General features: G+C 49.1%; 1 protein-coding gene and 1 long non-coding RNA gene across 5 annotated transcripts in view; one reads left to right on the top strand and one right to left on the bottom strand.

The window, feature by feature from the left end:
• The window catches only part of LOC144152612 (E3 ubiquitin-protein ligase SHPRH), a 1006539-nt gene that overhangs the window by 174541 nt on the left and 807749 nt on the right, over nt 1-24249 (bottom strand). The gene's annotated exons all lie outside the window — the stretch shown is intronic.
• The window catches only part of LOC144152181 (uncharacterized), a 32163-nt gene continuing 26707 nt past the window's right edge, over nt 18794-24249 (top strand). The window contains exon 1 of the long non-coding RNA XR_013319091.1: nt 18794-19012. This is a non-coding gene — a long non-coding RNA (uncharacterized LOC144152181). The remainder of the gene's footprint in view (nt 19013-24249) is intronic.

The raw sequence follows: 24249 nt of genomic DNA, 5'->3' as shown, positions 1-24249 counted from the left end.
TAAAACCACGGGGTTTAAAAAAGTCATAACCGTTCAAACCTCGTGAACCGCTGTCGCTTGTCATACATCTCCCCGTTATTTAGCGCAAAGAAAACTGCAGGTACATTTCAGGCAAAATCTGTGTATATAACCGGCAGTCTCCGCGTTTCTCTAGCTAGGAACGCTCGTTGGGTTGGTTTTTACGATGGTAAGTGAAAAAAGCGGCCGTGCAAGAAAGAAATGGCGCGTTCGAAATGACGCAGAAAGGCTCCAGCCACGCAAGAAAAAAATGGCGCGTTCAAAATGCCGCAGAAAGGCTCCAGCCGCGCAACAAAAAAATTACGCGTTCGAAATGACGCAAAACAGCTCCAGCATACGAAATTAAAGCAAGAGCAAAAAGAACATCTCCCCCTGGCGCACTTTCAGGCAGGGGCACGCGAGCAGTGCGGAGGCGGGAAATTTGAAATGCAGGAGTGAGCGGATGACGGCGCTGCAGCCCATTATGGCGAATTACTGCGCTGCACTTCCGACAGCTTTCACATTTAGTGGAACGGCTTTAATTTTTTCAAAGTATGTGCCAACAGGCCCAGCAACAAACTCTTCTACTATACCACAGATTAAACGGAATAAAAACAGCAAACGATATAAATAATAAAAGAAGGATATGTACATGTAGGGAATAGCATAGGTGAAGGTACATGCCAACAAAAACTATTTAGAATAAACCTAGAAAAACGGCGAATAATAGAACTTCCAAACGAATCTTGATTATGTAGCACTTTAGTTCTCTTCTCCAATTTGTGTAATCTGTTGGAAGATTTCCCTCTCCATATGCCTCAGTTATTAATTTCCTCCGGTGCAGTAGCTTTTTATGACGTCTGCGTCAATCATGATGCCGTCACTGGTTCACGCGCTTTGCCTATACACGAATGCCAAGCGAGATGTATATGAGACACGAGGCGATGGGAATGAAAAGCCAGGTTCGTGAGCCACACGTTACGGCGAGCAGCGGGTGATGAAACGAACTGCGGCGAACAAATTCCCTGCGCTGAAGAGCGTCGAAGAGCTGAGTGCCTGCTTCTTTTACGAAATCTTCCCGTGCTTGCACCTTTGAAAGGGATTCGGCGTGAAACGCGTTTCCCGTAGGCTATTTAGTTCCGGCAGTGACGCCATACGCTCCGCGTTGCTGCCATTCAAGTTGCCGTAGAACGAGAATCCACGCTACCAAGGGCTGGACGTCGCGAGGATATTCGCTTTCAGCGGCGGAGCTCACGCCAATATCCAAAAACTAATTAGACAACGCAATAGAGGAAAATATCTGCGTGACTCTAACTGGACCAGTCAAGTGATATGGCAGGCCTTAATTGACATACAAATTAAAAAAAAAGGATTTATTAAAAAGAAAGAACTTTAACCTGAAGACGTTATAGCCCATACGAATAATAAAAAAGAGTATTGGGAGGGGGGCTGCCTTGAGGTCAGAGTGTGCGGAAGACATTTCCTTTTAACTAAATTACAACTCTCGAACATCTAGTCAGAGAACATTGTGCAATAACCTTTGCGAGGCTAATTTTTTGAGCACTTAAGAAGGTTGTCAGAACATACCTTCTGCCGGGAATAAATAAAAAAAAGGACAAGGAAACTGTCAAGGGAAACAATTCCTTCTATATTTTTTTTTCTGAAAAAGCACACAGCTGAGGTTTTTAGGCTATTTGTGTACGTATTAGAAGCATTGAAGGACTCTGGTGTTAGCCACGTCATTTGGCTACCTAAGCTTCGGACGAACAGCAGACGCAAAAGGAAGTCGCAGGAGTTTGTTTTGCAGTTATTTTAATTTTACATATATCATAATGAGGCGACAACATTAATAGCGGCGCTGGGGCGAAAACATGAGCTAAGAACACAAGCACGTTTTGCACATGTTCGTTTGTTCAAGAGCAGATGATCAATGCTGCCTATTTATAGATGAATGACGCCCCCTCCTACACCCGGAAACAATGTGCTTATGCCATCGTTGTAATCTTGATAAGAGCAGTCTTAATAGCAGATAACGAAAAAAAAAAATTCGGCCACCTTCGCAATTGAGATGCGAAGACTGGGGAAACAGCGGAGCGGGTGTCTTCACTGCTTTTCACGTCGCTTTTCATAGGTCTGCCCATCTTATCGGCACGCACTATCACTCTTTGTGCGAGTGCCCAGCAGACCCCTTTCCCCGCCTTCCTTCCCCCTCCCTCTGGGAGCAGGCGCTGCGCGACCCGGAGGCATCGAGTCAAGACTTGGTGACCACCCGGGCTCTGGCGATCGCGGCGGCCCTCTGGACCGCCCCCACCCCCCTCACCTGATCCTTGAGTATTAATGAAGTTGTTTCGCTCTCTATCGGTAGATTGGACACTTGTACCGCCGAGCGCATGCCGTCTCTCTCAACTAGGAGAACACCTGCCCGACAGAGCTTTCATCATCACTGGGCGCAGCCCATCCCCTACATACGCGCGCCTCTCCTCCCGATCAAATGCGTCGCGCACTCCCCACACCTGCTCGTCGGCTCCTCCTCTCCTCGCCACTTTCGCTCGCTCTTCTAGGCCTAGCAATGAGCTTACTGAAACATTGAAGGACCGCAGTTTTAACCTAGCAGTCAAACAAGGGGCTGTCCGTTTCGTGTCGTTTGTTTCAAAACTTCGACGTTCAATGATACCTGCTTTACCAGGTTCAGTGATCTCTTGAGCAGTCCAACGTGAGTTGACTTGTTTCGAGATAGTGTTTGTGCATTATGTACGCCCGAGTTACTATCGCTTTCTACAAGCATACTTCTTCCGTAGTAGCGCATGTACTGCAGCAGCAGACGGGAATTCCGGATGGTTTTCATCTCCGCGGTGAGCTGCGGCAAGTGAATTAAACCAGGCGTAATAATAGTTTTCATAGCAGCCAACCGAGTATGATTTCTCTCCTCAAGATTTACACATTAATGTCGCGAAACCCCAGTTCAGTTTTCTTTTTCCTTTTGCAAACTACTACTTTGGCCGCCAAGGCCCCGTTTTGTAAAGAAATGCATGCGGCGCGTGTCTTTGCGCGCTGACCAATTGTACACGACGTGGCTATTACGGGGTGAGGGCACCGTCTTGGCCGAGCGTAGCCGGGGCTCGGGTTACCGCGTTGTAGAAGAATCCGTGGCCCTTGCGGTGTCCGCTTCGGACTCCGAGCCCTCTGCCTAGTTCCAACTGCCGCTTCTGCATTTTCCACTCCTTTACTTTAGTGTTTTGTCTAAGCTGCTTTGTTTACGTCAATAATTCTTGAAGAGCTCGTTTTCGGGTTGAAACTTTGTGTCTATATGTAATTGGCCCTTTTTTCTTTGGCGAGAACATGACCGATTGGTGTTAAGAAGCGTCTCTCAGATTTCCTGCAGAAAGTGGGGCCAGAATGCGCATTTTTCCCACGGGTCCGGCTGAAGCAAATGTAAGGCCGCTCCGCCGGCTGCTGTAGCGGGCGGCCTGCACCAGGGACTCACTCTAAAAAAAAGCTGCAGCCCATCTCGGGCCCTTACGCCTGGAGACCTCATTCCAGTCAGCTCTTTTCCGTTAACTATTCTTTCTCTCTTGATTGTTTTTCTCATTTTATGTAATAAGCGTATTCTTTCAAATTTGTCTGTGTTCAAGATCAGTAAAGGTCATCAGTAAAGTAAACCAGCTAACTTTAAAACTTAAAACCAGTTAACCTTAAAACCAGTCAAAACCACTTAACCTTAAACCGCCGACCATCACGCTACCGTAGCGGCAGTTATTGTACAAATTTCGTCGTTACGTTATATTGAAGGCAAAGATACAGCTTCGCCGAAAAACACTCCTGCGCCTGATCACCGCAGCCGGCCGCCCGTCCGCTCAGCGCAAAGAGTGCGTATACTGCGAGTACAGTAGAATCTCGATAAACGGAAATCGCTTAAACGGAATTGCCGCTCAAATGAAACAGTAGCCTGTAAGTTGTTGGTTTTGTATTCATATAACGTAAAAAAACTCTCGGTATTCGGAACTAAAATTTCCGCGTCACCGTGTAAACGGAACTAGATATGGAACTTCTTGTGAAACCCATTGGCATGAGAATCAGTTTTTTACGGTTCCGGCTGTTTGGTTTTTTTCTTCCTCCATGTTTTTTTTACCTCCTTGGCCTCGTAAGCCTCGTCTCATTAGTGGTCAGCTGTGTTAGGGCAACGAATGTAACATCGCAGTTCTTGTTGCAGTGGTTCGGTCTCGATTCAAGATGGGCTCAGCTCCTTCTGCCTCGTTCGTGCTATCGTGGTGCTATTCGCGCTTCATTACCGCATTGCCGTATTCTACATTCGGTGGTTCGTAACACCAGCGAAGTTGAGGCCTCTAGCCTCCGTGAAGACGCAGTTGCAAGGACTCAAACAAAAATAACTGATGCATTTTGTAGTGCCCAGCGACTCATTGTTGCCAAATCAACTGTGGGAATGCTGTGCCTAAACCTTTTTAGCCTTCTTGCTTTCTGAAAAACTATCAGCTACATTCACCTTCTAGTGCTTAGAGTTCCATGAAATGGTATAAAGAGTGCGTACGCACACAAATTTGAACTTTTACACATCTATCTCAGTAAACGGAACTCCTGTTTAACGGAAATAATTTTTCCGGTCCCTTGAAGTTCCGTTTATCGAGGGTCTACTGTATTTTGAACGCGAATCGAGTCATTTCCGTGATTTTTCGGACTTGATCTGCATATAAACTTCTGCAGCGACGACAAGCAAAACTGCGTGGGAAAAAGCAGGTGATGCCGCGCACTAAGCGCGATCTTCTTCCAAACCCGTTGACATCCCGGTCCGTTCCGTGCTTTCGCCACACGAGCCACTGCCATTTCTAACTTGTACACAAGGTACACTGCATCCGAAAGGCTCGCGGGTCGCGTGGCGTGGAATGCGCCGGCTCTGCGGGGAGGCCGCGTGTTTCCTCCCTCGGCCTTTGATTGAGTTCGGGCCACGCGGATAATAACACCGGTCTGTGCGGTGTTTTGCTTTGCGACGCATGTCTACGCACGCAGACAGCCTTATCAAGGCTACACCTGTGACTGTACCTTGCACGTGGAAAGCGGCACGTAGCTGCATGCGGAAAGTCGTAAACAATTTTTTTTTTGTGCGCTCTCAGCCCGCCGTTGAAAGACCCGAGTGTTCCTACCGGTTTCCTTGGCCGGTGGCTGGGAAGACGCTTTGAGTCCTCTTCTCTTATTCGCGGAGAAGGGATACTTGTTCGGTACACAAGCATAACGGGATAAGAACGCGGAACGAGTGGTTAAGCATGGACCAGCAGTCTGCCCTACAACTTTTAAAGGGGCCCTGAAAGAGGTTTTGCCGATACCTGGGTGTTCGCATTTTCAGGTAAATCAATGTCCTTGTAATCACCTTCTTCAAGAATATCCTTAAAGCGAGGTGTATTAATGGAGTTACTGCAAATCAAAGCATCGCATTTTCGCCCGCTCCGCGGTTCTCCCTCGTTTCGTCCACCTCATCGCACCGCGCGAGCGTGACTGCCCATGATGCCTCTCTTCTCGGCGCCGTCTGCAAGAACGTCCAGTTGCGGGCGTCGTCTGCCACTGCGATATCCTGAGCCGAAGCATCGCTCCGGGACGGGATCGTCTGACGTTCCGCGCTCCGTATGGGCCGTTTTTTTTTATCATTTTGATTATGAATGCTGCACTCCGCTTACAACTGGAAAAGCTGATGGAAAGAACGGAGCGGGACTTCTACTCTTCCACACCACGCCGGAAGATCACGTGAAAACAGTACTACCCTGACACCGCGCGTTCGCGGCGACGAGATGTCTTGGTACATATGGAAGTCTAAAATATGTAAACGAATGACTATAGAATCGCCTCAAAATTTGTTAGAGTGAACCCGTATGCGTTCCGAACCGACGTCAATTTGCATATTGCTCAATTGGCCGCTCGTTCGCGCCAACGTCGAACTTGGTCGTGTTGTCGTGACGCTATGCACGCACGTACACAGGTTGTAGTAGTCCATTGCGTTATTCCGATCGGTTCTAATATTTATAACCGTAACAAAAAGCATCCGAAGGGTTGCATGGTACGGCACAGTAACTTTTTTTAGAGTGCGTCGTACGTTCCGTTTCCCCCTCCGCCGCCCCTCTTCACCTACCGGGAAACTTTTACTCAACCCTGTGCTTATCAACTACCAGACAAGTACACCGTAACAGATATTACGTGCGGTATCGGAAGAGTAAAGTGAGATTGCCGTTGCCATTTCTTCTGTTGCCATTTGATGTCTTGAAATGCCGCCAGACGATAGTGGTGCGGGCGACAGCAGGCGACAGACTGACTGCAGTGGATGTAGTATTTTATTTGCTTTCGCAAAAATGAAGCATCCATAAATTTTTTTTAAAGGAACACTTAAAATATCGCTTACACCAGCGAAGTGTAGCCGCCTTGCAGGCACTACCGCAGCGTACCATGTACCCCCTGTTGTGGCGCGTTCGTAAAATGGCCATAGAGCACCTGCAGCATGAGCTGGTGGCGCTGGGGGAGGAATCTTTCCTCCTGCGTTGGTCGAGTCGCTTCATCAAGGTCGCCAATAACACCGTGCAATGGTGTATAGTGCGTTATTAATAAGGTGTAACAGTTGCGTGTTGTCTAGGCAAGGGAGTCGTATGGACAGAGGCCAAGGCGCAGTTTAGGCAGCCTGGCTCAGCATGCCTCTATGTGCGGACGTTGACGCGAGCACAGAGTAGAACTCATGTGTGTGAAATGTTGTGGCTTTTACGTTGACTCCCACGCGTGAACTCTGGTGTCTGGACCTTGTGCCGTGGACATTAATGTAAAGAGCCTTTGGTGCGGTGGACCTTGTTTTTGTGAACTTGTGTGATGTTCACTTCGCTTCCTTTGTAGCACATTACGTATATCATGTGCCCTGTCGACCCGTGTAGTATCTAACTACTGCGGGTCCTAGCTGTAACTAGTTTTAGTAAATTCTCTTTTCGACAGACAGACAAACAGACATACAGATGAACCAAAATTTCTGCGTTTAAGCAGCCAAAGAAAGAATATATCGTCTTTAAAAAAACTGGAGACTGCGCGGGAATAACCTGTATGCTGCATTGAGACCCACCAATTGCGTCACGTCAATGTTTTTATACCTCATTTCAAGGATTAATGGCTGGTTAACTCAACATTTCCTGAATAACAGTTGCGCAGTAAGGTTCCATAAAGCCCCTTCATAGCTGAACTCAAGCAATTGCTGCGACTGCGATTTTTCCCTGCGAGAATAGTGTTCGCTGTGCTTTTGTTTTACGCTCGAAAACTTTGGTCCTTATTGATTCCTTATTACCCAGAAAACCTCCCGTAACTCCTCTTCTGCTCTTGACTAAGCTTATATTTTCTACAAGCGTTGCTGGTCGCACACGAATATGCAGTTTGCAACTCCGGGAAACGAATCGTCGCCAAAGCGAACAGCGGTAGTGTTAAGCTGTACGAACTTAATGGACTCTACTATGTTTATCACTGTCTCGGAACTAAGAGAACAGAGCCGCATTCATTAAGCAAGAATATTGTCGGGGCGCAGTTTCCGCTTCTCGATGGATTCCCGACGACCGTTCGACCGATCGGTATTGTCGGCGTCATCGGTCAGCGAGCCAGTCAGGCTTTCGATCGGCCGACGTCTTCTTGTCGCCGTACGCGTCGTCTGACAAGGCGGTCCACCAACCCGGAAGTCGGCGTCACCGTCGTGGCACCGTCGTGTCGGCCTAGCGAAAGCGTGGTAATAGAGTAAAAGAGATAAATGTGGACGAATACGATGAGGTTAAACAAGCTGCATGAAGCGCTAATACCCAAAGGCGCCATCGCGACCCGTCGACGATGAGCAGACGGAGCTTGTTTTCACGGCAAACGCGATAAAAAAGCCCTCCAATTGCAAGATTGCTGCTTCGTGATGCACGTGGGAGAACCGATGACGTACATGTGGGAAGATGGAGGAGCCCAAAAACACGCAGGGAAAGGCGGGAACGCGGCAGCAAACTTGGCATCGAAAGTGTGAGCTTTCCGCTGCACGTAAGACTGTTATGCTCGGCACAGATTACGTTGACCACCCAACCTAACGATTGCGCTAGTTCATTTAGTGTGCGCAAACTCCTTTCAGGGCGCCTTCAAGGGGAAGAACGCGAGGGCAACATGGAAGGCATAAATATGAGCAATGTCGCCCTCTCTCTTTCATGACGTCTGTATACGCTTACGAAACCTTTTACAGGGGCCAGGCCATGAAGACAAAATGTAAGTTTCGTTGATAAAAAAGACTGATTTGTTTCGATAACAATGATACCATGTCTATCACAAACTTCAAGCAAACATTGGTCGCGCCTTGCTCACTTTGCTGCCAATGTTGTCGAAAAGCAATAGCCTTCCCTCGCCCCTGCCACCTGAATGCCTCCCTTCTCACCCATGCTCCCTGCTTACGCTCTTCCCCTCCCGTGACCCTCCTAGGCCACGATAAACACGGAGGGGGTTAGACCAAGACAATTTAACTTTCCCGCGTTCCGTGGCTCGCGCACCATCTATTGGAACCTTTCGTTGTAATGACGCCACGGGGTCTGGGGTCGGGCGGGAGCTCTTCATGTATTTTTGGGTCAAATATTGCAATGCGTATTTTTGATTTCAATCGCGAATATCATGCTCACTTAATTTGAGGCGAAGCCCCTTAGGGCTCGGACTGTCGGCGTCTCCTGTCGTCGTCTCCTGTCGTCGTCTCCTGTCGTCGTCGTCGTTTCATATAGTCACGGCACCAAAACACTGGGACACTCGTTTTCCAACGCCTCGCGCTATATATATATATATATACAGGGTGTCCCAGCTATCATGCACCAAGTTTTAAAAAAAGAGTAATGGCGTAACTCGAAGAACACCTATTGGATAATGTTTGCAGTACTGTGAAGAAGCGGTGACTAATTTTTTCGTTAATGAGACTTAACTAATTATTTCTAATTAATTATCTAACTCGATAATTACTGTCCTAATCACGAAAGTGTCAATGAGGCACTTGTAGGTACCCACGAGGGGCATCTAACTGCGGTATTTTCAGCGACCAACTAATTGCGTACTCATTTATTCTGACTGATAAAGAAAACCCGCGAAATATGAAAAATACCACGTGACGGCGCATCCGCGCGCATTGTAAAGCAGCGTCCCCAAATAAACTGACTGAAAGCAACTGCTTCCGGTGTTACCCACCCGAAGAGACAGCGCATCACCTTGATAAGGCGCGTGTGCAGATAAGGCACAAACTCGGTGGCGATTTCTTCTTTCTTTCTTTTGTTTATTTCATTCTGGCTAACTCAGAGGCAGCCTGTTTGAGGGCGTTGCTTTACGATGCGCGCGGACGCGCCGTCACGTGGTATTTTTCATATTTCGCGGGTTTTCTTTATCAGTCAGAATAAATGAGTACGCAATTAGTTGGTCGCTGAAAATACCGCAGTTAGATGCCCCTCGTGGGTACCTACAAGTGCCTCATTGACACTTTCGTGATTAGGACAGTAATTATCGAGTTAGATAATTAATTAGAAATAATTAGTTAAGTCTCATTAACGAAAAAATTAGTCACCGCTTCTTCACAGTACTGCAAACATTATCCAATAGGTTTTCTTCGAGTTACGCCATTACTCTTTTTTTAAAACTTGGTGCATGATAGCTGGGACACCCTGTATATATGTGCGTATTCTGTTGGTTCAGTGAATCAGCTGACCGTGATGACTTGTTCACTTTAGAAGTGCGTTAGGAAAGCTTTGTTCGAACTGCCGCACATCCCGCGAGTAGGCGCATTCAGGCGTATACAACCAACCAACCATCTCGGGAACCATCCAGCGATCACCCGCCTCACTTTGTAATTTAACCCACTGATGCACCGAAACCATCTCGTAATCGCCGTAACGATGCACATACGCTGATCGGATAAAAAAATTCCCCCACTTGGTTTCTCCCGATTGGGTACGGGATGGAAAAGAACAACCGCTGTACCAAGAGGCACGCCACACGTCCTCTTGGTTGCAAACTGTATACGTGCAGGGGGCAGGGTGCCGCTTTCGTGTGGGAGATGTCACACCGGCCGGCCGGGCGTGGTGCGTCGGTGACCGGCCCTGTGGCCGATTTCGACGTCTAAGTAGACAGCGGCGGTAATAAGTTTGAACGGAATACCAAAGCGGTGCAGCACTTTTCGCTGTTCACGTGCAGGGGCACGTTTTGACAGAGGTCGAAGCATGCGACTCAGCCATGCGGGGGTAATTTGACGCCAGTTTCCATGCCGGAATATTTTGACGCAGAACTCGAGAGTCGGCCTGTAAGAGTGCAGACATGACAACGTGTTCGCGACGACAGGCCGAAAGGCACGAAACGGGCAAATGAATGCTTACTGAGACTACGAGTATGTAGCTGTCTCGAAAGGTGCAAGTATATACGAATTCGCAATTGCTATGCATGTCACCAATGGTGTCAGCGTATAACACTTGCGAACATGGCGAGTCGGAGTGAAGTGAAGTGTTTTGAGAAGTTCTCTAAACACGAATACATGCTAAATGATACTATCAGCGAAATTTTACACACTAGTGACGCTCCTTCTTAAACGTAAAAACGGTACCGAACTTTGACGCACAGTTGACGTTCATTGTTAAACGCAAAAGCTTTGGTATCCATTCTGGGAGGCCAGCCTAAGGGAGTGGTGCAGGAGTAGAGCAATGCCAAGACGGAGCGTTTCCCCGTTGCTTCTATGAATGTAGTTACGTAAATTACCTCGCATTGTTGAGCTCTCACGAAATTACAGTACTTAGTGGCATAGTTTTGTTTGAAAAGGGGAACGTGCTGTTTGGCAGGCGGTCTTGTAATGGTATACGACGTCTGTTCATATGTGTAAACCTTGCAAACGCAGCCAATACACGGGTGGCGTTATAAAGCGCAGATTGCCAATCCTTTCTCCGAACATAGCGCATCCGGCGTTTGACGGCATAAATTTCCTGTCCCAGCCGCATACGTGGTCGGTTGCACGCGGCCACCGCCGCCTATCACGTCACCTCAGCCGGCCACATTTGAGAGAGGGGACCAAAAAAAAAAAACGTGTTTTTGTTCTTTCCCCCCTTGGAAAGCGTAGGCACGGCGTCGAAGCGTGCTCCATAGGATAACGAGCCCGCTCCTCCCCCGCTGTGCTAGAACAAGGAGACGAGAGAGCGGGGCGCGAGCGCGCGGCTGTCCGCAATTAACGGATCCCTCCTCAGCCGCGGCCAATAGCGGCCATCAGTGCGCCAGGCGCTAATGAGCGGCCACTCTTCCGCCTTCTTTGTCACCCCGGGGGGAACTAGCCAAAGCCAAAGCCCGAGCCAGCAACGGCCACGCAGCGCGGCTCCCCGTGGCTCTTCACTGGTGTGTGTGCCCTCGGGCGAACGGGCAGCGGGCAGCGTCGCGTGCAGCGCGTTTTGTGTTTGCACAATGCTCGCACTTCTCTCGGGTAACAACCGCGAACAGTGTGACCGTGCCCGCGGGCCTGGCGTCTCCTCCGCGCTGGCTCCCGCTGCTTGCCGGATCCGCTGACGGCGCGCTTTGCCACGTGGCTCGTTTGTGGACGCCCCGATGCGCCGTGGCATCGCGCGCGCGCGAAGGAGTGCTTGCCGTTAAAACACCGCACACTGCGTAAGAACGCGTAACGCTAGCGAGGTTATGGACAACGCGCTGCCTAATGAGTGCGGCTGCGGGCGCTGTCCTTGGCTACGGAGTTCTGCAGTGTTTGTTCAACAAAAGCGCGCGGGGTGACGCGAATTCCCACCTTGCGCGCTTACACGAGCGAGTTTTATTTCCGCAATTCACATCTGTATACTCACGCCCCGCCGATGTGAAGCTATGGCGGAGGAGAGCCCGCTGTAACTTTTGTAACGGGCGTGACGGGGAACAGACGTTGACACAAGCAACTGCCCCCGTCTGCCTTGTTGGCGATCTACAGCACACCTAGTCATTTCCTTTGCGTCACGTACGGGATAAGTTAACGTGGCCTTTGTGGAAGCCCCATGAACCATGCAAACCGAGCACTGAACGATCCTTGTTAAAGATCCCCAGGTGGCCAAAATTAATCCGGAGCCCTCCACTACGGCGCGCCTCATCGCCTACGTTGCATCGGCGCGTTAAACCCTACAATCAACAACTGAACGGTCCTAAACACGCCGTTTCATTTTAGAGGCCGAGGTGCGTGTACGTGAGCCGCCTATGGCCACAGGACAAACAAGCAGCACCGCGTTGACTCCTCGAGTTAGGCCGACAGCTGCCAGTCAACGGAAACTGGGAGAGTGCTCATGAGTGATCACAGTCAGCTGCTACACGCCACACAAAAAAGCGCGATTTTATTTTGAACTCGTAAATGCGCGAACAGGAATTTGGTTTTTATACGATCATTCACTTCCTATCCTGCTCAATTTACGATAGCGGAGGGGGGTGGGAGGCACTGGGGGTGGGGGTGGGGCGATAGAATAGAATCAGGAAGAGTACATAAATAAAAATGAGAGGTGGATAGTCTGTGTAGCCGCCGTAGTAGAAGCCATCACTGTTAAGGCCCGGGTCTTCATCCCTGCCGAGTCACAGCGCCTGCTATGGGACGCTTCGCGCTTCAAGTACACGTGGAGCCGGAGTGCTGATGTGCGGCCACCTAGCAATGCCTGCAGCTACAGCTCCGCTGCAAACACTGCGAGTCCTGTCCGGTTCTTTTAGAGGGAGCAGTGAACAATCGCTCGTCGTCGGCTTCGCTTAGTAGACGCGCGTGCAGTGCCGGCGGGGAGGAGGCGGTGTCACGCGATGACCGGGAAAAACGGTGCGTGGGCACTTGGTCACCCTTGCACGCAACCCGAGGCGTCGCGGCGGATGCGTCGTCCCGTTCGAGTTCGCAGGACGTCCGGCGGCGGCCGCTCGGCGTCGTCGGGTGTCGTCGACGCGCGCTGACGACGACGACGCAACGGCGGCGTCATTCTTGACGCGCGCGTGATTGCTCGGCCGCGGCTGCTGGGGCAGTCGGGGCAGACATTCCCAGGCGAGCGGCGGAAGGCGAGACGAGATCCGAGGCATGACAGCGGATTCGCACTGCATGCGCGCCTCTGGGGGAGGAAGACTGGGGTCCGGATCCTGTGACTTGCCCGGATGAAAAGAATGACCGCCGTGGCTGATGAGGCTTTCCCCCAGCTACCTGCGGGATAAAGATTGCCGGCGCATTTACACGCTTGAGCCCATTTTCCTGACTCTACGTGCCGAAAGACGGGCCGCGACGGTTGGGTTTCCAGCTCCCTCCTTTTGATATCAGCTCTTGCTGGTCGAGAGAGCGGTAGCGTCAAGGACGGCACATGGCTAAGAAGGCTCCACTCCCAAGAGGCTCTGCCGAATAAAGAAGTTCTGTCTCTCTCCGCAAAAAGCCGCTCCCGGCGGCCCGTTTTATTGCAGCGCGACGGGGAAATGGAGCAGGTTGTTGCGAAGGGTTATGAAGAAGAACACGGGGAGTGGTTTCGTAGAGAACAAACCGCGAACTGGGAAAGTGCCTGCTTCTGCAGTGGTCAGTTGGTGGGATTTGACGTCTTTGGCCCACGGAGCCCCAGAGAAATAAGAGTTAAGCGTGCGAATAAGGCGGAGTTCTGCAGCTGCGCAAGCCGGGTGTTGAGAGCCCGGCGGGTGCAGCTGCTCGGCAAGAAACGTCTCTCCTTGTTTTCGGGGAGATCGGCGAAGCGATTGGAGAGTGGAGAAACATTCGTGCTCCTGCCCACTGTTCAGTTCAAATGGGGCGTATGAGTGCACACCTAGAACCGCGTATGTGTCCGTTTAAGTAACACACTGTGAGGCGCTCGTATTCAGGGGCGGATGCAGGCTTTTTTTTTTTTTTTGAGGGGGTGGGTCACCTTCTATAAGTGATGATGATGATGATGATGATAATGATGAAAAGGAGGAGGACAGCATCCCTTTTTATTCACAGATATTTCGGAAAACCAAAAATAACCGAAATAGAAAAAAACCTTTAACTAGACTTTTTCTACGACCTTTTGAGGGCATAAATTCAAAAATTAAGGGGGGGGGTGTCAGCACATCAGGACCCCCCCCTCTCTCTGGATCCGCCAATGCTCAAAATAACAACAGCCGTAGTTCCTCGTGGAACAAGCTCGGTTGGAGCGAATTCCTCCGTCTTTGTACACGCACACTGGCACAAATACAAATTAGAACCAGGGTCGACGTACAGCTGGCTTAATTGTGAGTCGAATCTTGGGCACATGTGGATGAATTTAGAGCAGTTTGGTACATTTAGCGCACTCGAAAATGTGGACAAGAGTGCGGTCTTGTATTAGAGATACACAAGAGAAAATTGGATGCGTATCTGTTCGCTTCGCTGCAAATGTCGTTGAAAGACGATAGACTTCTGTGCCCGCTTCCACGTAACTGACTCTCCCCTCTCCCGTGCCCAGTCGTCACGCTGTTCCTCCCCCATCTCGGTCAGCCCACAATAAACGCAATAGAGGTGTGCGGATTTCAGTTCAATTTCCCCGTGGCCGCACTGCCAGCGCTCCTTCTGTTGGGGCCTTTCATTACTTTTGGGCTTGGTGCCCAAGCCACGAGGTCGAGCCACCGGTGCGAGCCCTTTTTGTATTTCGCGATTAAAATATTGCATTAGTGCGCAGCACTTAAGCGTCCGTTACTCCGTTTGGCGGCTTTGTCGGCCTTGTAACCGCTCGAACGAAGGAAACACCGAAGACAGATGGAAAACGTCAGGGGAAAGTGTGGCGAAAGTGTGAGGGGGAGGGTGGCATGCCAAGGCGGCGCCACCGAAATCCAGAACGCGCTGCGTGATGCACGTACATGGGTCCTTCGGCGTACTCCTTGTTGCTCCTTTCTCCTTCAGTAAACCAGCTCTCCCTCCTCCACGTTGCGAGGCCCATCTGAAGCGTGTGGCATTTGAGAGGGAGGTTCAAACGCGATTTACCACAACACATACAACAACGACAACAACGATTTACAACAATGGAAGAGTGGCACGCGGTGCCGTGCGTCGACTTATCACGCGATCACTTCTTGAGACGCAACAGCTACAAGTCGTGACCGAGCAGACTTGCCGTTCGTGCTGCGCACAACTTTCGCATTAGGGAGTATGATAATCGTCAGCCATATTTTCAACGCGTTCTATATCGAGAAAATTACGTCCACTTCTATTTTTAATTAAAGTACGCTGGTGTAGTATGTATAAAGTATGCATTCAAGTTCGCCTCAAATAGGCCTGTTTTCTTTCTGCTCAACCATGTTGACAATTATAAAGTGCGCTAGCAAATTTAGTGGTTTGGAAACGTTTACCTACATAAACGTCTCGTTCCGGAACATTTCTAATTTTTGGCCCGGCGCTGAATCGAAGGACCGATCGACTATACCGACCGACTGACTTACCGACAGACATACCAAAATTTTTGCGTTTGAGTATCCCAATAAAGACTGTCGTCTTTAAAAATTCTTCATTACAGCGACGCTTTCAACGGACACTTAGTTTCTTGTGGCTAAAAATGTTTCCTCCCCGTCAAACTCTTGTAAGTAAACCACCCCATTTTACTACAAACTACGAACGAGGAGCAGTGGAAGGCCGCTCGCTGATTAGCACAGACCCTCTGACCCAGGTCTCGCTAGCCCGGGTGGCCGAAGGTGTCGCCGAGACCTGTATGAATCCAGTGGTCGCCGGAAGTACATTAAAGTCGACCTGAAAAAGGTCCCACCCGTGGCAACAATAAAGTGTTTTTCTTTTCCATCTCATCTTCCCCGTCCCGCCCTTTTCTTAGTGTGTCCTTCGTCAGACTGCGCTGTACCGTACCAAGACGAACACCTATCAACTGGCCCAACTTTCTATATTGTTACAATGAATTTCTTAGGACACCAATGTTTTCAGAGGTTCGTTATTCCGGTGGAGATGGCAGATGAAATAGATTTGGGTGTTTGACACGCATGACATTATTCTGATAGGGAAGCGCAATGGTGTGTTGGTTAAACCAAGGCGGAAAGAAAGTGCTGGACTGGCGGGTCGATCAGGTGGATCAGTCTACGACTAAGGAAGAGTTCGACAAAAGGTTAGGTTGACGACGGAGGTCAGGAACTCCGGCCACACGCGGCTTCACGACGGTCAACCGGTAAAGAGGGCCCAGTTGGTTTGAGGCGAGGGTATAGGTGGGCAGCCCTTTGCTATGTGCTAGCACACTTCTGGGTACTCGGGAAACATGGGGCACCCAACAGCTCACCCTATCAAGCAAGGAAGACTCTCGAATCATGACGGTATACAAGGACGCAGTACCTTAGCTATTAATGGAGGAACGGGTTGCCGTACTCTGGTGTGGTGTTTCGGTATAGTCCCTGGAAATTTCGGGATCACGTTGCAGGGCGGGTGCGGTTAGTCCTCCCGCCATTGATCTTCCTCCCGCTCCTCCCTCCCCGTAAGGAACGTTTGAAGCGAGCGAAACGCGTCATAAAACATTTCCTGTTCACGCAGGCAACCAACCCCTTCTTGTTGTCGAGTCAGCTCGCACGAATGCATCCATGCGGTGGGCGCCATAACATGCTGCAGCGCATGATGCAGTGATCGGATGCTGCGATTTAACGAGGGCCACATTCGGCCACTCATCGTGCCCCGCCTGGCTCACACCCACCATCTCGTGCCATTTTGCACCGCACACATGAGCCCTCTGGTGCCCCAAGCTGCCCTATTCTGCGGTGCATATCCCACTATTCCCCATTCCGACTGACCCTGTAGCGATCCCCGAATCTCGCTTATATATCCTCAACCTCTTCTCATGGGAAACTCCCCCCGGAACACCAGTTCTGGACGCACGAGAGGCTCTTCGCCTTCATGTCGAGACATGTTGTTGTGCTTTCGTTTGTTTCATAGCTTCAAGGGTTAGTGTTTAAGAAGGGAGATAGCATATCTAGAAAGCTGGTTAAGCATCCAGAATGTAGTCTAGCATGCACGTTCGGTAGGTCCACCGATAGTAGGGAATGCCTTCCCGAAAACCCAGGCGTGCTAACATCGCATGTTTTGTTTCCAGATCCTGGGTCCCAGGGCACGTCCATAGTAGGTGGTGAAGGTAAAATGCTTTCCCGAGGACGTTCTAGCCTGCTCTGAAGATTGCGATATCTCAGCTTCCTCCTTTCAGAGGATCTGGACTCGGGACCTATGTATAGGCCTGACTGGGCAATAAATGTTCTCTCTCTCTCTTTCTCTCTGAGGTTTGGACGTAGCCTTCGTGTAACCCATTTTCGACTGAGTCGAACCATCTCAAAAGGGACTGGCCATGGATCGCTGTCCGCTCCACGTGCCGTTTCTCGTGGTGCAAGGTGGCAGTCTCTTTAGTCTGCCAAAAGTGCACGCACACCGGAGGCTCTCGCTGCCACGAGCTCGTCGGTCCTTCCGTGTTTGATCACCGGGAAGATTTCCGCCCTTAGCAAAGCTATGGCGAACCCAGATCGTAGGTGCTTGGGAGCACGCGCGGTAGCCCAGCTCTTGGCGCGAGTCCACCGGGAGAGCACGTAGTACGCTCGATGGGTACGTAATTGACCGTGTATGCTCGATAGCCCGACGTTTGGTTATGGCCTTCTTTGGACAACGCCAAACAGAAGGCGCACATGTTTTCCTTTATTTATTTCTTTGAAAGTGTACATGTTGAAGTGGAGACCGAAGCTAAAGCCGAAAAATCGCCTGGAGGGGTCCCGGTTCCCTTCACGCGTAAATGAATCAATACACATAATGCCTACACCATATCTAACAAAGTAAATCACAGAAAATTGCTGAAAGTAAACATTGAAGGTGCACATGAGCGCTTATCAGGTTAAAAAAAGTAAAGTTACAAAAAATACTGAAAAACGAAGATAGGAACATGTACATCAGCACTTATCAGTTTATCCATTATGAGCCTGGCCCATGGTCAGTATGCTCAATAAGCTTACATGTCGTCGTCGTCATCGTCATCATCGTCATCATCATAATCATCATCATCATCATCTCTATGCCCACTGCAGGGCAAAGGCTTCTTCCATTAATCTGCAATTATTTCGGTCCTGTGCTAACTGTGACCAATTTATCCCCGCAAACTTCTTGATCTCATCTGCCCAACTAACTTTCTGCCGCCCCCTGCCACGTTTTCCTTATCTATAGGGATCCACTCTGTTACCCTTAATGACCAACCGTTATCTTGTCTTCGAATTACATGCCCTGCCCAGGTCCATTTGTTCTTCTTAATTTCTATTACTATGTCCTTAACACGCGTTTGTTCCCTGACCCACTCAACTCTCTTCTCGTCCCTTAATGTTACACCTATCATCTTCCGTTCCACTGCTCGCTGAGCCGTCCTCAATTTAAGTTGAACCCTCTTAGTGAGTCTGCCCCGTAGGTGAGTACCGGCAAGATGCAGCTGTCATACACTTTCTTCTTCAGGGACAATGGCAGGCTGCCATTCATTATCCCCTTTTTTTCGAGCTGCATGCGCGTGCCAATCTTCGCTGATGCGGTTGCGATCGCCCATCGTTGACGCCGTGTGGTGAGCATGCTGATTTTCCGAATGGGTGCGGTTTCACGCCGCAATCCGCTTCCCTTGCTCCCTGCCACGGATCAGGAGAACAGTTAATCATAACACCCGTACTCTTCTTTGTCTTCGCAGTGTCGTTTAAACAGAGCACTTTCTGAGCGCAGTAACATCCTTTCCACCCCGCCACATATCACGTCAATTATTCCCAGCTCAACGGAAGTTGCGTTTAACTTTGATTAACTAAGCTCTTTATGTGTTCAGCTGCAGGTTCAAGTACGCGGAATGTCATGGAGATGCGACGTAACAGGAAACTTAATACAACGACGTTGGGTGCCGCCATAGACGAAGGAGAACTGGACCATTTTACGATGTCACCTATTACACATGTCACAAATTGGGCATATGGCTCTCTGCCCGCACTTCGCTTCTGATAAATTCTTCCTGTGTTACGGGAGACGAACTAGAGCGGGATACTTTTCTTTCATGAGGTATGTCTGATTTTTCAAACATTATAACATTGGCACGTGATTTATTTCCTTTTTATATCAATTTAGGTGTATTAAACAAGTCTACACGCCAGTCGAGAAGACAGAGACACGCGAAAAATGTTTCATATTACTGAAAGCAATGACCTTTACGCAACTATCTGCAGGCCTCAATTTTGCAATGCTTGCTTCACTGCAGTGAATGTCCGGTCAACTTAGCACTTTTGGTAATGTGTAAATGACCAGTATGCGCTCAGGCCCGTGTATAAACGTAAAAGTGGGATAAAGCTCGTGTCTGAGACGTTAAGCGGAATGCTTAGAGGACATTGTTAGAAGACTGCGAACAGAAGTGCACCGTTTTGGATTGATTCCGGGATGCACTCGCTAGAATGTGCGACAAATTATGGGGTACCGAGTACACGGTCGAAGTTCTCAACGACCTAGAGAGCTTATCTTAGTCAATAGCGTGAGGTGTGCAAGAGATTTCGATAAAATAATTCGCTCCGCTGATTGTACTCCGATGATTGCAAAAAAAAGAAGAAAAAAACTGAAAAAATGAAGGGTCGCGGTTACCCTGGTGGAGCGGCATGTCTTGAGGAGAATGGCACTACATGCTCGGAGCCAAGCACGCTTCTATTTAGCGCCATGATGGATGCCGCCCCAGACCAGGTCAGAGACGTTCGTTGCTCCGAACTGTACGCAGACGGCGTTGCCCTATATGCAACCAGGAAATGAGCATAGAGGCAAAATTTGAAGGTTAGGGGTGGAGGGGGGGTGGGGTGTAGTTTAGGAAAAGACAAGCTTGAACTTCGGTAGAAGCGAAACTGACACGTTGCATGCAATTCCTGTGAAAAACGAAAATCTCAAATTCGATGGTTTCTCTCGAACAGACAACTAACTTCCGAAATACTTGGGCAAAATGTCCAACGATACAGGAATGGCGGGGAAGCAATTCCCCAGCCGAATCCAATGCGAATGGAAGGCTCTGGGCATTGTTCGCTCAGCGACAAGAAGATTTATATCAGCTTGAGATTGCGTGTGTACAGGAAATAGGTGATGATGTCAGCGGCGCTGTGTGCAACCGAAGAGCCCCGTGAAGGAGTGCGACAGCCAAAGGACGAAATGGCAATGATGAAGTTGGTACGGCGAAGTGACAAGGACAGACTAAAGGTTCAAAACTACCGCACCTGAGAGGTTATGAAGGTCACAGACATTGAAAGATCAGTTCTAAACAAAACACCGAGACGCCTTGACCACGCGATGAGGAGGGTCGGTGATGAAAGTGGTAGGAAAGGTGGACACGGAAGGGGAAGGGAACAGAAGAGCTGCCAGGAAGAACCCAAGAAGAGCTGCCAGGATGCCATCGAGGAGGACTTCAGAGCTAAACGTCTCAAGACAGAGTGGGTCCCTGATAGGACGAAATATATATTACTCATGACACATTATTACGAAATGGGCACGGGATGTGCGCAGAAGAGAAGGCCACAGTGGTTTTATTATGTTCCGCATATATTTTGATAAGCTGGTCCACGGCATGAATATGAGCCGTTGCCGGGGAGCCTTTCCCTTTTGAATGTAGCCTGTTCTTCAAGTTGGTTGAATTTCCGTGTTTCATTGACTCGGTTAGTTAACTTGTTTGTTGTTAGCCTGTTGGTTAGCCTGTTAGATAGCTAATTGTATACAACGTCTGTCAATTTTCGCTCTCCCGTTACCTTTCTTGTCTTTCACGTTACATTTCACATTACTTTTTTTGTAGCGCTTTTTGCCCTTAGTTGGCCTTGCGCCAGTAAAACCAGCGATGATCAACCTTTCTTGCGGATGGCTTTTAAGTTGGCTGTTCTTTAGTATGCAGCTTCAAGAACCGTAATATCGCGAGACATTCCAAGTGCATTTCAGCGAGAGTTTCTGCTTAAAGATTCCGTCCACCATTTTGGGTATCGAAAGTTACTACGCCCTCTCCTGCTGCTATTTGACATGCGATTCCTTTTAGGGGCCAGGCCCCTTCACGGGCACAGCCCCTTTAGAGGCTGGGGCTGTTGGCGTCTCCTTTCGTCGTCGTAATCGCAGTCTCATGTAGCCATGGTACTACAACACCGGAAAACTCATTTACGCCTCGCGCTAGAACGTGACGCGTACTAAAAAACACCGGGACACTCGTTTACGCCTCGGGCTAGAGCTTCGCGCTTCAGACAAGAGACTTTTACAGCAAAGCTGTATACCTATACCCCACAAAGGTTTCATTTCCGTTGGCAAAAACGCCAAGGCGCCAAAATACGCTTATACACTGCATGCTTCGCCCGTACCCAGGTTTCACGTTAGTGGAGATGGCCCGGGATGTTTTTTTCAAGGCATCTTCATGGTCCCGGATAGTGTTTCGAGACATTCTGGGATCACTTCCGAGGAGATTAAGACGACGTATTAAAAATTGCGAAAGAAAAAACACGATGGAAAAGAAAAATGATGCACCTCTTCGTCTAACGACGGCGGTGCTTGAACGCCAAGCTTTCCGGTCAGCGATTTTTGTGTTGTCGTCTGAGTTTCGATTTTGACTTGCCGGCGGTTTAATCTTTGGCAAGTTGAGCTTTGACTTTCGCTCGCACGCAGTTCGGTCTTTTGATCGCTGCGGCTTCGACTTTCCCACTTGGCCGTTTCATTTCGCACAAAGAAAGCTTCGCTTTAGAAACGCACATCTAAAGCAGGCTTCACCTGTGAAATAGTATATTTGAGGCAGAGTACGCTTTACAGGCGGATGTTGGCTTTCCTGCAGTGGGTGTTGAGGTGGACTACAGACGCCATCTGTGAGACATAGAAATCTTCGCTTCAAAAGCTTCACTTCAAATAATGCAAACAGTTGTGTATTTATTGTTTCCCATTGTTCGTTATTTGTAAAGAGAGGACTGACGTGTAGAAGGATACCCGTTGTTCTCCGAGGTTTGAGGTGGGCTACAGACTCGATCAGTGGGTGTAAGAAAGCTTCGCTTTAAAATTGAGAAGCGCTTCTCTCGCACCAAAGTTTTAGACCGGGCATGAGAGAACCCGACCCCGAAAAACGAAAGCCCACGCCCTATCAATCCGGACATCCAGTAGTACTTCTAAGACGAAGCCGCCGCCCCTTTAAATGCCACTCTTGCAAGCTGACGCAAACGCTGCTCCGGTAGTTAACACGCGTACTAGTAGTCTTGACCGTCGTAGAAAAGCCAAAGGAAGCCCACTTGGCGACCCTGTTTGCAAGGGTCAGCCCACTTGAGACGCAACATTAAACACACACGTTTCGGCTAGTTGGAGCTTCGAGTATAGAAACATGGTTACAAGCAAGCAAAAATACACAAGACGCGGTGATGTGAAGTCGCGAGAGGCAAAGGCATAAAGGAAGAAAGTCTAAGGGCATAATTCGGGGGAAACATTGCTAATGTTATTAGACAAGTTATAGAAGAACGCCGGCATTTGGGAGGTTCTTACAGCCAGCGGCTTCACAAGAACAGTTGGTTAGCTTTTCATGAATCCGGCGATAAAGCCATACAAGCGATTAGCCGTAATTAGGCAAAAATATGTTATTCGGAAGGTTACACAATACAATGACACGTTTGCGCCATTACGTATCGGTCACGTTAATGGCCATCGCTTGCAACACTCGGCGACCTCGAACACCACCCGTTGCTGCCTCGGGTTATCATAAACCTTTGCCTCAGGATACTGAAGGCACCTTCCCTTATGCAGCTTGTACGTTAATTTTGTTTCCTTCTCCTCCACTTCGCTGACAGGCTCGTGGTGGTCCGCCAAACTGCTATGCTTGTGCTGCTCGGGACAGTTGTATTTCATTAGAAGCAATATATCTTAAACCATGCTAAGGGCCAGAAAGGCAAGTGCTTGCATTATGTAGTTCATCTCGAACGTAAAAGCTAGCAGCCTGTTAAGCGATGTTCGCCGAGCTAAAGAGAATCTCATTTACTTTCTTTTTAATGAAAGGCTGGCATCATGGCTGGCAAAATTGTCATGGGACTCGTTGACGAATGCTGCCCGAAGCACCATCGGAAAAACCTGAGATGATGTTTTACGATGTCCATGCTTAAAAACAATTGAAAGTGGGAACTTGTATCACACCTTTAAAGAAAAAAAAATTGCCACTTGCCTGCTCACTTGGCTGTAAATGTCATCAAAAGACGATGGTTTTCTGCGGCCCTGTCGCACAAATGCCTCTCTGCTATCCACCGCCCACCTGTCAAGCTCTTTCTCTCCCTTCTCGCTTTTCCCACGATAAGCACAATGGAGGCTTGCTCGCGTCAATGCAGTTTCACAGCGTTCGAGTTCTCACGCGCAATGTATTAGAAGCTTACGTTAATGCTCGACTTGGAATGCCGTTACGACTGCTAGGCTCGGGCGCGAGCCCATTTGGTAAGATTGGGTGAAAACATTGTTTTCATCGCGTAAAGGACACTGCTAGTACCAGTTATGTATTGATGTATTACCTCAGATATGCCTAACGGTCTTTTTGCTCAGCAATGTTAAAAAGTATGAAACATGGCAGTGGTTTGGAAAGATTTTTGCCTATATAATCGCCTAGTTTCAGAATTGCTGTAACTCTTTGCCGGGTGGCTGAATCAAGTGACGGACGGACGGACGCACAGACAGGCATACCGAAATTTTAGGGTACAATAAAGACTATGGTGTTTAAAATTGAGATTGTCTACGCAATTAACCTGCATCGCAGACTGGCATACAGAAATATTCGAGTTTATCTTGCCCCCAAAAATACTGTAGGAATCTAGATTCAGTAAGAATCCCTCCCCCCTTCCTACTTTTTTTATTCACTATAGCCGTGAATTGATCCCTCCGCTTCGAGGAGAGGAGGAAAGCGAAAGGTTGGAAGGTTAGTCAGGCGCACAGAGCCACGTTGGCTACCTTGTCCTGCAAGAATGGGCTTCAGCGGGCTAAATTAAGAGAGGGAGAAAACAGCGTCGGCCCTTTTGCAGTCTCACGTACCCCTGTATCGTCGCCGAAACGAAGAAGAGCTGGCTTTCTATGAAAACGGTGTTATGGGGCGTTGAAACTTGGTCGGGTCGGTTCGTACGTTTAGAACAGCGCGCCAAACGGGACAGCAAAGAACGAACACAAAACCTTCGGTCGGCTGTATACAAGCGGGACGAATGCGACCTCTTCTTGCTCACTCTTGTTGTTCGCACCGCTTGTATAAAGCCAGCACCCGAACCGATAAATCATTCCGTCTAAAGACAGCGTGTTTG

The sequence above is a fragment of the Haemaphysalis longicornis genome, unplaced genomic scaffold (assembly GCF_048455015.1).
Source record: "Haemaphysalis longicornis isolate Haplotype H1 unplaced genomic scaffold, Haemaphysalis longicornis Haplotype H1 scaffold_9, whole genome shotgun sequence".
Taxonomy (NCBI): Eukaryota; Metazoa; Arthropoda; class Arachnida; order Ixodida; family Ixodidae; genus Haemaphysalis; species Haemaphysalis longicornis.
This window is presented reverse-complemented; position numbering and strand designations above follow the sequence as displayed.